The sequence below is a fragment of the Protopterus annectens genome, chromosome 4.part0, assembly GCF_019279795.1.
Source record: "Protopterus annectens isolate FY-2018-M chromosome 4.part0, PAN1.0, whole genome shotgun sequence".
Lineage (NCBI taxonomy): Eukaryota > Metazoa > Chordata > Ceratodontiformes > Protopteridae > Protopterus > Protopterus annectens.
This window is the reverse complement of record NC_056733.1, coordinates 1,110,062,699-1,110,078,312: the sequence shown is the minus strand read 5'-3', so window position 1 is coordinate 1,110,078,312 and position 15,614 is coordinate 1,110,062,699. Positions and strand designations below refer to the sequence as shown.

General features: G+C 40.9%; 1 protein-coding gene across 2 annotated transcripts in view; it reads right to left on the bottom strand.

Annotated features, from left to right (window-relative positions):
- Positions 1 to 15,614, bottom strand: part of MAT2B (methionine adenosyltransferase 2B) — a 459,887-nt gene that overhangs the window by 377,830 nt on the left and 66,443 nt on the right. The gene's annotated exons all lie outside the window — the stretch shown is intronic.

Sequence of the window (15,614 nt, the reverse complement as noted above, 5' to 3'; positions counted from 1 at the left end):
TATATATATATATATATATATATATATATCTATATATACATATATACATATATATATATATATATATATATATATATATACATACATATACATATATATATATATATATATATATATATACATACATATACACATACATACACACACACACACACATATATATATACATGCACACAGAGAGATACACACATACATCCATCCTATACACAACATACATACAGATATAAATACACATGTACATATATACACACAAAGACATGACTAAAAAAATATGCAGATAAAGCCATACACCATTACTGTACACAAGGTACTGGAAAAACAGCAGCTAGCAACATTGTCCTTTATATCACTAATAAATCCTAGTATACATTACCGTCAATTCAAACTGCAAACAATTAAGTGAGCATTTGTTTGAGTATGGGTTCATATATTTATGTGCACTTGTATAGTGTCCATAACCTACATATGTATGCCCCCACCACCACAGCACTATAACTTGGCTAGAATAGTAGGAAAAAATGAAGGATGAATGCAAGGCAAGACATGAGAAGAAATGCTTCCAGCAGCAAGCAAAATTTGTTCACTAGGGGATACGTACAAAAAAATTAGAGTTAAATAAATAGTATACATGGAAAACTTACAGGGAATCTGTCGAGGTAGAAATTCAAAAGGCATACATATTTACCTAATTTTTTCCTCTCTCTTCAAGGACTCGGCCGATATTTTACACAGGTGTCAGCTAGGAAAATGAATGTAACAAGCAACTGCAACAACTGCATGCATTTCTCTTGACCAGACAGATCCCCTTGGGCATACAGCACCTTTTCTATGGTATTAGGGTTGCACTTATACTGTGCCCAAGACAAATTTGTCTACTAAAGACATTAAACTGTTTATCAGTAGGGCTATGTTAGAGTTCATCTGCAGACGGACTCCATGACAGAACTGAGAAGTCGTGATAGCTGATCCTTCAACAGTATGAATGAAGAAGTGAAGATGGAACTAGCAGACATTGCATACAGCCATGGGTAAGCTGACCGTAACAAAAAAAAAAAAAAAAAAAAAAACATCAGTACGAACATAACACAAGAGGAAAAGGATTACAGTTTAAGATCTGTTACTGCTGCGCATGCAAAAGCTAAACAGAAAGCCGGAAATAGTGGTATAGTGCTCAGAAACATGTACTTACCAAAGTGAAAGAGTCATACTATGCAGACTTGAGAAAGGAACCACACTACTGAACATCTCTGCCGATCAATGCACTTCTGAAGCCAAACAGCAGAGGACAGCAACTACTTGTGCATCAAGGGAGGGAAAGTAAACACTGGAGACCGAAAGCATTCTAAAGGTCTGGTCTGCGTTAATAAAACTGTATGCATTTAGATAGTCACACTCCAAGTAGAAAGAATGGATTATTAACCTAGAAAACTTATCCCAGCAACATGGAATGGATGGCAGCCCATGCACAGACTAAGGGAGCTGAAGAAAGGCAGTCAATAAATGAAAACAGGCACACATGGCAGCTGAAGTACTGAAGAGAATGGAAATCATCTGCCCACATGTTCAAAGTAGGGTGCGCAGCTACTGAGTGTGTACAGTTGACAGCAGAGTACACGGTGGGGGGGGGTGTTAGCAAGAAAGATAATCTGCAACACAAAGTGAGCTACTACATGATTGAAATGTAAAAAAAAACAGTTTTAAAATAACTGGCTTAATGGAATTCATACATGATTTTTATTTTCACAAAGATACCTCAGTGAATGAAAATAAAGCAAACCAGACCATCACACTGTATTGTGCATTAATGAACATATCAGGAGAAACTGCTCTTTCTCCTAAAAAAAATGCATCAACTTCAAGATGGTTCTTATTACACAACTGAAAGAGTATGGGTCTTCTAATGCATGGGGTGAGGGAAGGAGGGGCTATGCCCCCATACCTCAAGTCATACTGCTCAAATGCACCAGATATTGCATGCCTCATTTCTACATGTGGAAGATGAGAACATTTAGGAAATGATCTTTAACACTAGAAGCCTGCTAGAAAACTTTTTTCTGGGGGGGGGGAGGGGGGGCAGAAAGATAGACTCTCCCTGAATTATTTTTCCCCCCTCAAATCCTTTACACCAAGATATACCATCTGTGCATCTTGTCTGGTATCATGGTGGATTAACACTAGGAACTTTAACAAGCTGTTTTCTGAGTCCAGGGTTTGATTCTCTCATTCTTCACTTGCTTATTGTCTAGTTTTAAACAAGTCATTTAACCAAGCTAGTGTCCTTAAGCAGAGTATGAACAAGGGTCCATGTGCATCAGCAATTTAAACCAGCTAAGAAATGCAACTTAAAGCTCTAAGCTTTATTTATAAAGGGAAACCACAAAGCCTTCTTCAGCTACGTCATGAACCTCCATGGCAAAGCCCAGGTTTGTTCCGAATTAGTACTTAATCACTTGCACTGATCCTGTTGACTTAGCAAATCTGCAGATAGGTTCAAAGAAAACTTCACTCCCCTGCCACCCCAAAAAGGTCCATTCAACATCCCTGGTACATGTCCCGCACTTCACATTTCCATAGATAAAGTGTTAAAGGCCCTATCCAAGGCAAAGAACACAGCTTCCATGGGACGCGATACTATCCCAGGCTGTATTCTGCACCATCTCCAGCAAGAACTAGCTTCGCCACTGAGTACCCTGTTCAACCACAGCCAAAGTAAGGCTTCATTCCAGCAGAGTGGAGAAATGCCACTGTCATCCCCTTGCACAATGGTGGTGTCACTACTGACTATGGAAACTACCACCCCCATTAGCTTGACAAGTCTGATCCGTAAAGCCATGGAGCATATTATTATGGATCTCATAAACAAGGACAAAGGCAATCTCCAAGCACCTGACCCCACCCAGGTCGGATTCATCAAGGGCAGATCTTGACTGTTGAACCTGGTCGACTTCTTCGAGACTGTCATTATCAAACAGCTAATACAACTTGGTGTAAATCCCTCTCTCACCAGGTGGGTGGCCAACTGGCTCACTGATAGGACCTACAAGATCAAAATAGGCTCCTCCACCTCTGACAGGAGACCTGTCACTAGTGGTGTTCCCCAGGGATCTGTCCTAGGACCCCTACTGTTTGGCATCTACTTCTCACAGGTCCAGGCAAAGACAAAGTTGACCAAGTTTGCAGACTACTATAAGTTGGGTGCTGTCACTTACTCCACAAATGATGTTAAACTACAAAAGGGTCTTGCAGCAACAAATGACTGGTGCCAATGTCATAGCCTTAAGTTAATTGCAAAAAAAAGTATCATCATACCATTCGGCAAAAACACAGCCTGTACTGATTACCACATCCACAGCAACCCCCTAAGCACACAACCTGTGGTGAGAGACCCGGGTACACAGGCTGATAATCTCACATTCGACCATCATGTAGTGGCAGTGGTCAGAAAAGCCTTTTACTTGGTTCATCTCATAAGTAAAGGGATGGCATCCAGAAAAAAAATGAGGTTATTACCTCTCTGTACTCCTCCTTCATTAGGCCAATAATGGAGTACAATGCCCCATTTGGTATGCATCTCTCCAAACACCTGCACCAACTAGAAAGGCCACATAAATACCTAACAAAGAGAATCCATGGTCTCCAACAGGTGTCCTATGTGTACAGGCTCAAATTATCACTCTACACGGTATCGTACAGATTGCTCAGAGGTGATCTGTGTCTCGTCCAAAAGGCAATCTCGGACCCTGCCCTACTAGTGATGATCCATATCCTTAAGTCTAACTCCTCGCTCACTGCCCACTCAAAAGGCCTAAATCTAATCTGAGACATTAACAAATCCTGCTGGAGAGACAGGTTTGTCTCCCAGAGGCTCCCCCATCTCCGAAATAGACTTCCCATACACGTCAAAACAGAACGCCTCACTGATCCTCTTCAAGGGCAACCTTGATGAATGGATGGGAAACCACAAATTTGTCCCAGGGGGTTCCACCTGTGTCTCTCAATGACAGGGACAACAGATGCTGACTGAGGTTTCTTTCTGGGGATAAACTCTTGGCTAGGCTTGTAAGGGCCCAGGGAAAATTACCCTAGTAACCTCCTATGATCCTATAAATGTACTAACCGTGTGGCTGCATGACCCAGGATACAGTATTTAAAGGAACCTGTGACGAGAAAGAAGTGACGCACTGCAGTTTCAACATTAGAAGAAAAGAGCTTAAAGATATAGAACACCTGAACTCTCAGCAAAGTTACACAACAAACTACTGGGTTGCTGGCCCCCTCCCCAGCAGTCTGTCAAAACTGCTGATGTAATATGCTGACTACATAACTCATATGCTAATATGCATTATGCATAATGGACACGCATTATTTATTTGCCTTTAATTCGATAAGTGAAACCACCCAAAGATCATTTACTGCCATGACCCAGGCCAAGAGTAAATACTGGGTTGGAAGATGCCTTGCATGTCAGACACTGGTGACCTCTTAGCAGTACATAGAAAACACTGTATAGCAACATGGGTTTCAGTAGATGCAATGAATTAAGAATGTCATTAACAAAGCATGGGGGTGAGTCTGCTGTATAATTTGCTGAGAGAGAATCTGAAGTTAATGAGTTGATTGATTAGTGCTAAAAACGGTTTTAAAATGATTTTATATTTCTATATGGTCTGATGAAGCCACAGTTAGTGGTGAAAGCCCTTGCCAACTATTAAAAGTTTACTTGTTTACGTTTTATGCGACTTGGTGCCGTACTTCGTATTACTGCTGCTGTTTTCCTTATTGTTGCTTTTATTCGCTTGGGGCAACAGTGTACGCTTACTAGCTGGCTGTTTGTCGGTCTCCTGTTTTAGATTTTGTTTAGGCTTTGTGTCCTTTTAGTAATGTATATCTGTGGACATTCCAGTTGTTAAAGGTGTCTGGACAGAAACATGCCAAAAGGGGCATCATATTAATTGACTGGCCTAATGAAGGCCGAGTAAAAGGGGAACAAGGATATCCCTAGATCTAGACACAATTCCTTTGTTTATAAAGCTGCCCAGTATAGAAGGACCGTCTTATGACAGCGGACACATGTTCGTCGAAAGTTAGGTCACTGTCCATATAAGTTCACAAAACCCTAAAAATTGGGTCAGCATGTAGGAGGGTATTGTCCACATGGGAGTTCCTCGGGCACATAACTTGCAAGAGGATATAATAATGCTCTTTTTACCAACAGTTATTTATTTAGGACATGCCTTCTGCAGAATGGCCAAGTAATTTGGGTATTCCATGACTGCTCCTAGCTTCTAAGTCATCTGCAAAACAGACAGCCAGACAGCCCTTCAGTGCTGGCTTTTACTTCAGAGAAGGAATTAGGATGCCAAACAAGTGAGGTCACATCACAGAACCCTGGGGGACTCCGCTGCTGATTGAGCCTTTTTTTTTTTTTTTTTTTTTGGAGGGATAACTTCACCCTAATGATAAATTATTTCAAACCAGAAGAAAAAGAACGTTCAAATAAATTGCTTAATATACAATCCGAACTACATGCAAAGTTTCCCGAAGCACAATTGAGATTAAAATTGGGAATATTATGGATTCCCTGGCATTGTTTGAGAAGAGATCTCTGCATAACAAATTGCAGAAACTAGAGAGAGAGACAAAAGGGATTTCTCCAACGGCCATGTCTTTGCCTGGCCGAAAGAGAATAGTGGCACCAATCGGTGAGCAGCAGGGCCAGCGCCCACTCCAGGAACCTATGAGAGGCAAAGTATGTCTTCAACACAACGGAGTACAGCCCAAGGGGAATGTATTGTAACCGATGATGCAGGAAGTGAACAGCATACGTGGAACCTTGTAACAGAAGGGAGTTCCCAGTTGCTAAATCCCTTGAACCATTCTAAAGGAGAGTTATTAGGGGCTAGACTTAAGATTCTTTCATCCTTCCTAACAGTAGAAAGCATCAATCTTCTCCTTTCAGCAAAAACAAATGAGACCGTGAACATGCAGCAAGGTAAGAGACAGCCTAATTTAAACTACCCTTTACCAACAGCCGTTAAAGGAACCAGCAAAAGGGACAGGTCCAGGAGCAGAACCAGGTTGAAAAGGAAATACGACCACGATACCAACAACACACACAATCAAGAAAATGCGGTCGAACAACAAGATTCAGTAATATGGAACATTTAAACCAAAGAACTTGTTGGTGAGCAATCACAAGTTTTGGAAAAGGGTCTCTCCTTCATACCTGCTCAACCGGCAGAGGTAACTGACTATATTCTCAATTTGAAATGTTATACAAAGACAGTAATAGGTTCATAGGTTCATACTAAGCTATCTGCCCTAGGGCATTTATAAGCCTAGCCAGAATGTGTTTGGCTTTCGCCACTCATTTTAAATTTATTTTGCTATGCCCTTTTTCGAGGTTAGTACACTGTGCCTCTGTCTAACAGTGACACAGAAGTGATACCCGGGGTAAACCTACAATCTCCCATCCACTCAAGATTCCTCTTGAAGAGAGTCAATGAGGGACTCTGTCTAACCTGGACTGGGATTTTATTCCAGAGTGAAGGGAGCCTCTGGGTTATGAATCTTTCCCTCCAGCATGTCCTATTTATTTCAGTGCTGAGGTTCAAGTCTCTCGAGCGCATAGCTCGATGGGATTTGGATTTTCTGAGGTGCAGCATGTCCATTAATTCCAAGTTGGACATGGCTTTATACGTCAGGCACAGATCGCCTCTGAACAGGCGGTATGCCACTGAATAGAGCTGGAGTTTCTTTAACCGGGCAGCATATGGCATCTGTTTGAGCCCTTGGATCCTCTTGGTGAGGTACTTTTGGGGTCTTTCCAGTTGCTGCAGGTGTCTGGTAAGGTACATCCCAAAAGGGGCATTGTACTCAATTGTGGGCCTGATGAGGGAGGAGTAAAGAGGCACGATGACCTCCCCTGATCTAGATGCGAATCCCTTCATGATTAGGTGGGCTATATAAAATGTTTTTCTAACCACTTTGGCCACGTGGTTGTCAAATGAGAGATTGCTATCAACTTGGGTCCCCAGGTCCCTAATTACTTCTTCTGTACTTAATGGATTACCACCTATGTGGTAATTTGTGGGCACTTTGTTTTTGCCAAAGGGGATGACTATACACTTTTTGGCATTTAGCTTGAGGCCATGGCTCTGGCACCAGTTGTCTGTTTCTATGAGGCCCTTTTGGAGGATGCTTGTGTCGGCTGGAGAGTCAATTATGGCACCCAGTTTGCAGTCATCTGCGAACTTGGTCAGCCACAGTCCTTCCGTGTTGGCCTGTACCTCCGAGAAATATATACCGAACAAGAGAGGTCCCAGGACTGAGCCTTGTGGGACACCACCTGTAACTGGTTTGGAGTCTGACATGGCTCCAGCAATTCTAACCATGTGGGTTCAGTCCTTGAGCCAGTTTACAATCCATCTAGTGACATAGGGGTTTATATTTAAGCCGGTGAGCTTATCTATAATGCCCGAGTGGGGTATTGTATCGAAGGCTTTTGCGAGGTCTAGGTAGGCTGTGTGGACCACCTTCCCCTCGTCAATGACCTTGGTGACTGTTTCAAAGAAATCAACCAGGTTTAAGAGGCAGGATATGCCCTTAACAAAGCCGAACTGGGTAGGATCCAGTGTCTGTAGGTCCCCAATATCTTTATTTATGAGGTCCATGATGATCCTTTCCATAGCTTTGCAGACCAAGCTAGTCAGGCTTATGGGGCGATAGTTTCCAGGATCCGTTGAGGCACCACCTTTATGGAGAGGGACCACTGTTGCTGTACGCCACTCTTTGGGCACATATCCTGTAGTAAGGCTGAGATTGAACAGTAGTTTTATGTTTGTGTTAAACATTTTGTATGGGAACAATGATTCAACTAATGATTTAAATAATACTTCAAATATATGTTATGATTTGCATAAACCTAGCACTTACATGCCTATCAGACATCCTGTTCTTAATGTTTTTAAAAAATTATGTACAGAGGCATTGTATCAAGTTTTTTTATAGTGATTCAGATAGTGCTAAGAAAGGGGGCTTTTTAACTTAGATTTTAAACAAAGAACAGCCTTGAAGTCATTACAGGAGGATGAGACTATAAGTATATGTCCCGGCAATATACCTACTACCTATAGTAGTTATGGACAGAGTGTTTTATGTCAGCAAAATGAATGAAATGTTAAATAATGGCATTTCATATAGAAAAATTGCTTACGAAGATGATAGAATAGTTACTAGGATTAAGACTAGGTTGCAGGAATGCTTAGCAATGAGATTACTGGAGCTAAACTTATATGAATATTTTAAGATAGAGGACCCACTAATACCAGTCATGCAAGGCATACCTAAAGTCCATAAAAATCCCTTTGACCCACCGATGAGGCCCACAGTCTCAGGTAAAGGATGGTGTACAGAATCTATTTCTATATATCTAGAAAAAGTTTTAAGACCATTTGTAGATCTGAACTGTTTTATTTTAAGAAATTCCAAACAATTCTTAATGGACCTGCACCAATACTACTACACTAATATAGATCTTACAGAGAATATTATGGTCACTTTGGATGTACAATCCTTATTTACAGTTATTCCGAATAACCAAGGTATAGCCATGTTACAACATTACTTGGGAAAACATTCTAGTTTTGAAGCAGTGAAGACAGACGTAATAATGCTACTGATGGAACTTGAGAACTTGTTCTAGAGAACAATGTATTTACTTTTGACAACCAGATATATCTTCAAGCAGATGGAGTAGCCATGGGCACTCCATGTGCCAACAGTTACACTAATATAGTTATGACAGTATGGGAACAAGAACATATAGTAGATGGTCATTTTACAGCACATATAACATTTTATATACGGTTCGTGGATGACCTCTTTTTCATTTGAGAAGGCTCCCTAGAACAATTGCTACAGTGCTTTGAATATTTGAATCATACATCTACATTTTTAAGATGTTCTTTAAAGCACTCTAATAAAAGTATAAATTTCCTTGATGTCACTATTAAATTTCACAGAACGGAAAATAACTACAGAAATCTATAGAAAATGCTATAAGAACACCTGTCTATACAGAACTAGTATGCACCCACAGCATAATTTCAATAATGTAGCAAAAAGGTCAAGGCATGAGATTATCAAGACTATGTTTTGAACAGAAAAATTTTGAGAAAGAAATGACACTTTTGGAACATACATTTATGCACAGAGGATATCATAAAGATAAGTTAGATATACATTTGAATCAAGTTTGAGATAGTAGATCCACGACGGGCAGACCCTATTTCTCAGAAAAGGGCAGAAGATGAGAGAAGAGTCATGGGTCATAACAAACGCAAGTGAGATAATGTACAACATAAAATGCCAGTAAAGTATGCTAACAACATGCAAGTAGCAAGGAATATATCTTTAAGAAATTTTGACCTATATTAACAGCTGACCCTGAAATTAGGAAAGTAGTATAGCAATAACCCACGCCTGGGTGTGGGTAATGCGGGATTTAGCCACGGTTGGCGTGGTTTGGTCCCGAGGGCGAAGCCAGAGGGACCAAAGAAAGACAACCGTGGGTAAATCCCGCATTACCCACACCCAGAAGTGGGTTATTGCTATTATACTATGACATTACTTAAGAAAAGAAATAATTACTTTTCTTAAATAATGGCATTGTATAATGCCTCTTTGCTGCCCTTCCGCAGCTGTCTGGTATCCGCGGCAGTTCTGATGTACTGAGCATGCCTACGCAGTACATCAGAGCTGTGGCCAAAAGCAACGGAGAAAGCAAGATCTCCGTTGCTTTTTTACTGTTTTGCTATGTTAAATGGGTTTAACATACAGAGACAGCTTTAAAATAAGCAACAGAGATGTCCGTTGCTTATTTTAAAGCTGTCTCGCTACGTTAAACCAATTTAACATAGTGAAACAGTAAAAAGCAACGGAGATCTTGCTTTCTCCGTTGCTTTTTTTTTTTTTTTAAACCTGTCTCGCTATGTTAAATGGGTTCAACATAGCGAGACAGCTTTAAAATAAGCAACGGAGATCTCCGTTGCTTATTTTAAAGCTGTCTCGCTATGTTAAACCCATTTAACATAGCGAGACAGGTTTAAAAAAAAAAGCAAACTGAGAAAGCAAGATCTCCGTTGCTTTTTACACACTGTGTCGCTATGTTAAAAGGAGTTTAACATAGCGAGACAGCTTTAAAAAAAGCAATGGAGATCTCCGTTGCTTTTTTTAAACCTGTGTCGCTATGTTAAACTTTTAACATAGCGAGACAGTGTTTTAAGAGACTTATACTAATGGAAAAAGTCTGGGCGACCGGACCTTTTTCCATTAGTATAAGTCGATTTACAACGTGCACGCTGGCCAATCAGCGTGCACGTTTTGGAATATTAATGGGGGGTCATGGTATAATAGGTGTTTATCCATCTTTCACCTACAAAAATATGACGACTAGTATGATGAGAATGTTGTGTTACCTTAGTGGGACTAAGAAAGGACCTAGTAAGGGGGTTAAACCATGTAACAGTTGTAACGTCTGCCAATATGTAGAAGTGTTGAGGTTGTTCATCCATCCAGATTTGAAGAAAACCTTTTGGTTTAATGCTGAAGGAACATGCAACACTGAGCATCTTGTTCATCTTGCCATGTGTGAAATCTGTAAGGCCTTTTATGTAGGCAAATCATATAGAAAGTTTAAGTTCAGAATCAGGGAACATCTATAGGATATACAGAAGCAGGTTTCAACCAATGCATTAGCCAAACATGTTATGAACACCTCAAGCATACATACATTCAAGTTTTATAGAACAGAAAATACGAAGGTTAGTAACAGGTTAGGGGACATTAGGAACAGAACTGAAGTAAATGAGACTAAATGGATAGTCAGACTAAAGGCTGATGCAGTCAAGGGACTAAATGAAACCCATCTTAAAAACCAGACCAATCAGGAAATAATCACCTTTACCTTTAGTTGTACTTACTTACAGCCTAGCTCCTAACATTCATAGTTTCAAAACCTAAGGTCTTCTCCTTCCTTCCATTTAATAGTTTACTAGTCATAATGTAGGGACAGACTTCACATTAATTTAGGCATCGATCTGATTTCCATTCCCTTTAGTTTTTATAGTAGTCATATTTGTAATTACGTTTGTGTAATAGTTCTTGATTTTATACATCTTTTACATATTATATATATCTTATGTAAGATTTCATGTATGCATACATAAAGTTGTTTTAAGTTATGTAATATGACTTTAAAGAGCTGCATATTAGCCAGAGATTTTTAATTGGACACCTGTTTTAATTAGTGTATTTAAATGTTCTTATTAGAAGTTGTCAATGCGTCTGAAGAAGCAGTGGGATACACTGTGAAAGCACTTGCGTTATTTCTGGTTCGAATAAACGGATTGTTTTTATTGCAGTCACAACGTGCCATTGCTTTGCCTCAAAAGGATACATTACACTGCAACTTTATAGTACCATAGTATTGCCTTGCATCCATTTGTTTCTAAATGTTTCTTTTCTTCCATGGATGTTAAGGTATTAATCTGGAAGGTTCAGGTACTTTGTTCGTTTTGATAACTTCACCTATGTTGATCTCTTGCATCCTGTGAGCCAGCTGGCAATCCAGCAGGTGACAATGGAGTTTACTTAGCTTTTTCACGATGCCTGAGTAGAAGAATTGTATCAAAAGCTTTGGCCAGGTCAAGTTATGCTGTGTGTACTGTTTTACCTTCATCCATTGTTTTGGTGACCTTCTCACAAAAAAATCCACCAGGCAGAATAAGCATGACCTGCCTTTGAAAAATCCAAACTGAAACGGGTCTCTCTTTATTAGTGAAGTATTTCCATGGCTTTGCATATGAAGCTGGTCAGACTTGTGGGTATGAAATTGCCTCAGTCTGTGGAAGGTCCTCCCTTATGCAAGGGAATGAACGCAGCTATTATTTATTCCCTTATTACAACAGCTGTGCAGAGGCTGAAGATGAACAGTGCTGTTGAGGGAATGGCTTGAAGAAGAGGGATTAAAAAAAAAAAAAAAAAAAAAAAAAGAAATGCTTCACTTAAGATGCATCCAGGGATATTGTCAGAGCCCATCAATTAAGTACTTTTAGCCTTTGATAGTGCTTTTAGGACTTGGTCTTGTGCAATAGTTGGAGGTTAGCCAGTTTCAGTTATTTCTTGTGGGACAAACGGACGGGAAAAGTTTGAGCTGAATTTTCATCAGCCAGTTGGTTCACTACATTTTCAGTGTAGATAATATCATTCAGTCAGTTCAGCGCACTGCTGTGTTGTGCTTCTAAGATTACGAACATGAATAAAAAGGTCTTGAAATTGTCATTGCTTGAGTAGCCATTTTAGCATTAAACTTGGGTTTGGTGGATTTTACTAAGCTCCTGAGTTGTTTATTTCAGTGTCGAGAGCTTTACCACTCTGGGCATTACTTATCGAGTCTCTGCATTTATGAGTTTGTGTTTTGTTAAGATTTTCTTTGGAATTTTGGTCAAAATTCTCCTCCTTTAATTGTAAAGCTTGTTGATATTATGATTCCACCATGGAGTAGCTGTTTCGGGGGTTTACCCTACTCTTGTTCCTACAGCTTTTACATGAACACTTAAACAAACCGCCATTTTACAGTTCAATCACTACTACAGTGCTTTTACAAAGAAAGTACAGTTGTGTTCACTTACCATAAATGTAGATGTTAGAGTGTATTCACTGTTGCAGTCATTACATTTGGGTTATCTGCTTGCAGGTAGCCCTCAAATCGGCCTGATTAACAAAGTCTTGGGTCCTGCATCGGTTGCTGTCCCTTCTTCCATGACATCAGCTCGTCAGGAGTATAAAACCTGCAGCAGACGCCTTTACATCAGTTTCTTGCCCCAGATTTCAGGTGCCCCCTAATGGGAAGCAATTAAATATAAAAGCACAAAGATATACCTCCAACAAAAAAGCAAATACACCAAAAAGGCTTTTAAGCATAGTAAAGGAAAGTAGAGGTATAGCCAAAAGACATTAGGGGGCTGGAGGGAGGGTAACCAGGACTGCAACATTGAATACACTCTAACCTTTACATTTATGGTAAGTGTACACAACTGTACTATGTATTTTGTGTTTCACTGTTGCAGTCAATACATTTGGGTAGATTCCCAAAGCTATGGTTGGGAGGAAGAATTTAGATAGCATTAGGGCCAGCTATAAGGCCCTACAAGACTGCAGTGGCAAAGCCAGCTCTGAATTTAGAGAAAATTGGCAAATGATAATGCTTGGTGAAAGTATGTACAGAACTCCAGATAGTAGCCTCTAGGATGTCCCTGGTAGGGACACCTCTGAGAAAGGCTGTAGAGGTAGATGCAGCCCTGGTGGAGTGTGGTCTGATCCCCTGGGGAATATGTTTTCCATGGTGCTTATAGCAGAAATGAATGCAATGGCTTATCCATTTAGAAATGGTTTGCTTTGAAATAGCCTTCCCCTCTGCCCCTGCAGCAAATGCCACCAGCAGTTGTATAGATTTCATTTGAGGTTTAGTCCTGTCCAAGTAGAATCTAAGTTGTCTGTGCACATCTAAGGAATGCAGTATCCATTCCCCTTTATTTTGTGGATTGGGAAAGAAGGTTGGCAAATGAATGGACTAATTAAGAGCCACACTGGATGCCGCCTTGGGCATGAAGGATGGATTGGTTCGAAGGGACACCCCGTCCGCATGAAAAATGATGAAAGGCTCCAATGCCATAAGAGCCTGTAATTCAGATACCCTTCTAGCTGAAGTGATTGCTAAAGGAAATATGTTTTCCAAGAAAGAAATTTTAAGTCTGCAGTAGCAGCTGGCTCGAAATGAGGTAGGGTGACTTTCTCCGAGACAAAGTTAAGGTCCCAGGCTGGGGTTGGAGCTCTCTTGGGTGGTCTCAAATTTTTGGCCCCTCTGAGGAACTGCTTGAGCAGTGGATGAGAGAAGTGGGGCGGTTCTGTGTTATAATGAGCTGAAATGGCTGAGGCATGGATTATAATGGAGGAAAAAAAAGACAGACCCTTGTGAAGCATCTCAGTTAAGTATTGTAAAATCTGAGATAAATTGGGTGCTGCTGTGCTCATCCCTTGAGACTGGTTCCAGGCACAGAATCTTTTTCATTTTTGAGCATAACATTTTCTAGTACTAGGCCTCCTTGCCTCTAAAATGATGACCATCACAGGTTTGCTGAGGGATGGTAAAGGAGAGATTAAGTAATTAGCCAGGCTGCAAGGTTCAGTGTTAGAAGCTGAGGGTGCAGAATCTGGTTCTCCTGCTGAGACAGCAGGGAAGGAGTCTGAGGCAGGTGCCATGGAGATAACCATGACACACTGCGCAGGAGGGGGTACCAGTGTTGATGTGGCCAGTCTGGAGCAATCAAAATCATCCTTGGTTTGTCCCGTTTGATTTTCAGTAGTACTTTGAAGAGCAGAGGCAAAGAGGAAAGGCATAGACGGACAGATTTTTTCCAGCTGAAGGACAGAGCATCCACTTTCCAGGCTTGTTTGTGGGGAGTCCTTGTGCAAAATTTGTCCAATTGGTAGTTCTGGGGAGAGGCAAACTGGTCTATATCTGGGCTCCCCCATTTGCTTATCAACATGTTGAAAATCCTTGGTTCCAGTTTCCACTCATGTGGGTCCATGAGGTTTCTGCTTAGTCTGTCTGCCAGTGTATTTAATTTTCCTGGCAGGAATTGAGCTTGTAGGTGCAACTGGTAGCTCAAGGCTGTGTTCCACAATGCCATGGCTAATCTGCAGAGGGGGTAAGAATGTGTACTTCCCTGCTTATGTGCCACATAACAGTGGTGTTGTCAGTCTTTACCATTAGTTGTCCTGGAAGAATGTGGTCCTTGTTAGCTGTACAGAATGCTCTGTACAGCTAACATTTCTTTTTGATTGATATGCAGGTGCATTTGACTTGGGTTCCATTTGCCCTGAATGCACTTCCCTGCCAGGTGAGCCCCCCATGCATAGTCTGATGCGTCTGTTGTTAAGGTTTGGGCGGCAGGGGGTGGTGTGAAAGGTAGTCCCTTGTTGTGGTGGCAGGCCTCTCCCCAACAAAGGAACTCTAGGCAAAGGCAAGGTATGATAGGAATCATGGTTTCCAGGTCTTGAGAATGTTGACACCATAGGCTTTTTAGATACCACTGAAGTTTCCTCATATGCAGTCTTGCATATGGAATTAGAAAAATGCAGGAGGCCATGAACCCCAAGGCCTGCAGTATTTGTCTTGCAGACAGCAGGGTTTTTGTGGCCACTTGTTTGAAGTAGTTTGTCAAATGACTGTTTCTCTGGTGTGAGGCAAGCCATATGGGAAGTTGTACTCAAGCTTGCTCCCGGGAATATAATTTGTTGACAGGGTACCAGGTGTGATTTATTTTCATTTATGGTGTACCCCAGACAAGTTAGAACCCTTTGTACAAAGGCCAGATGATTCAAAAGTACGTCCTGGCTTTCTGCCTGAATTAGACAATCGTCCAGGTATGGACATATTTGAATATTTCTTTGTCTGCAAAATGCAATAACTGGAGCTAGGCACTTTGTGAATACCCTGGGCGCAGTAGATAAGCCAAAAGGCAGTGCAGAGAACTGACAGTGCGTGCAGC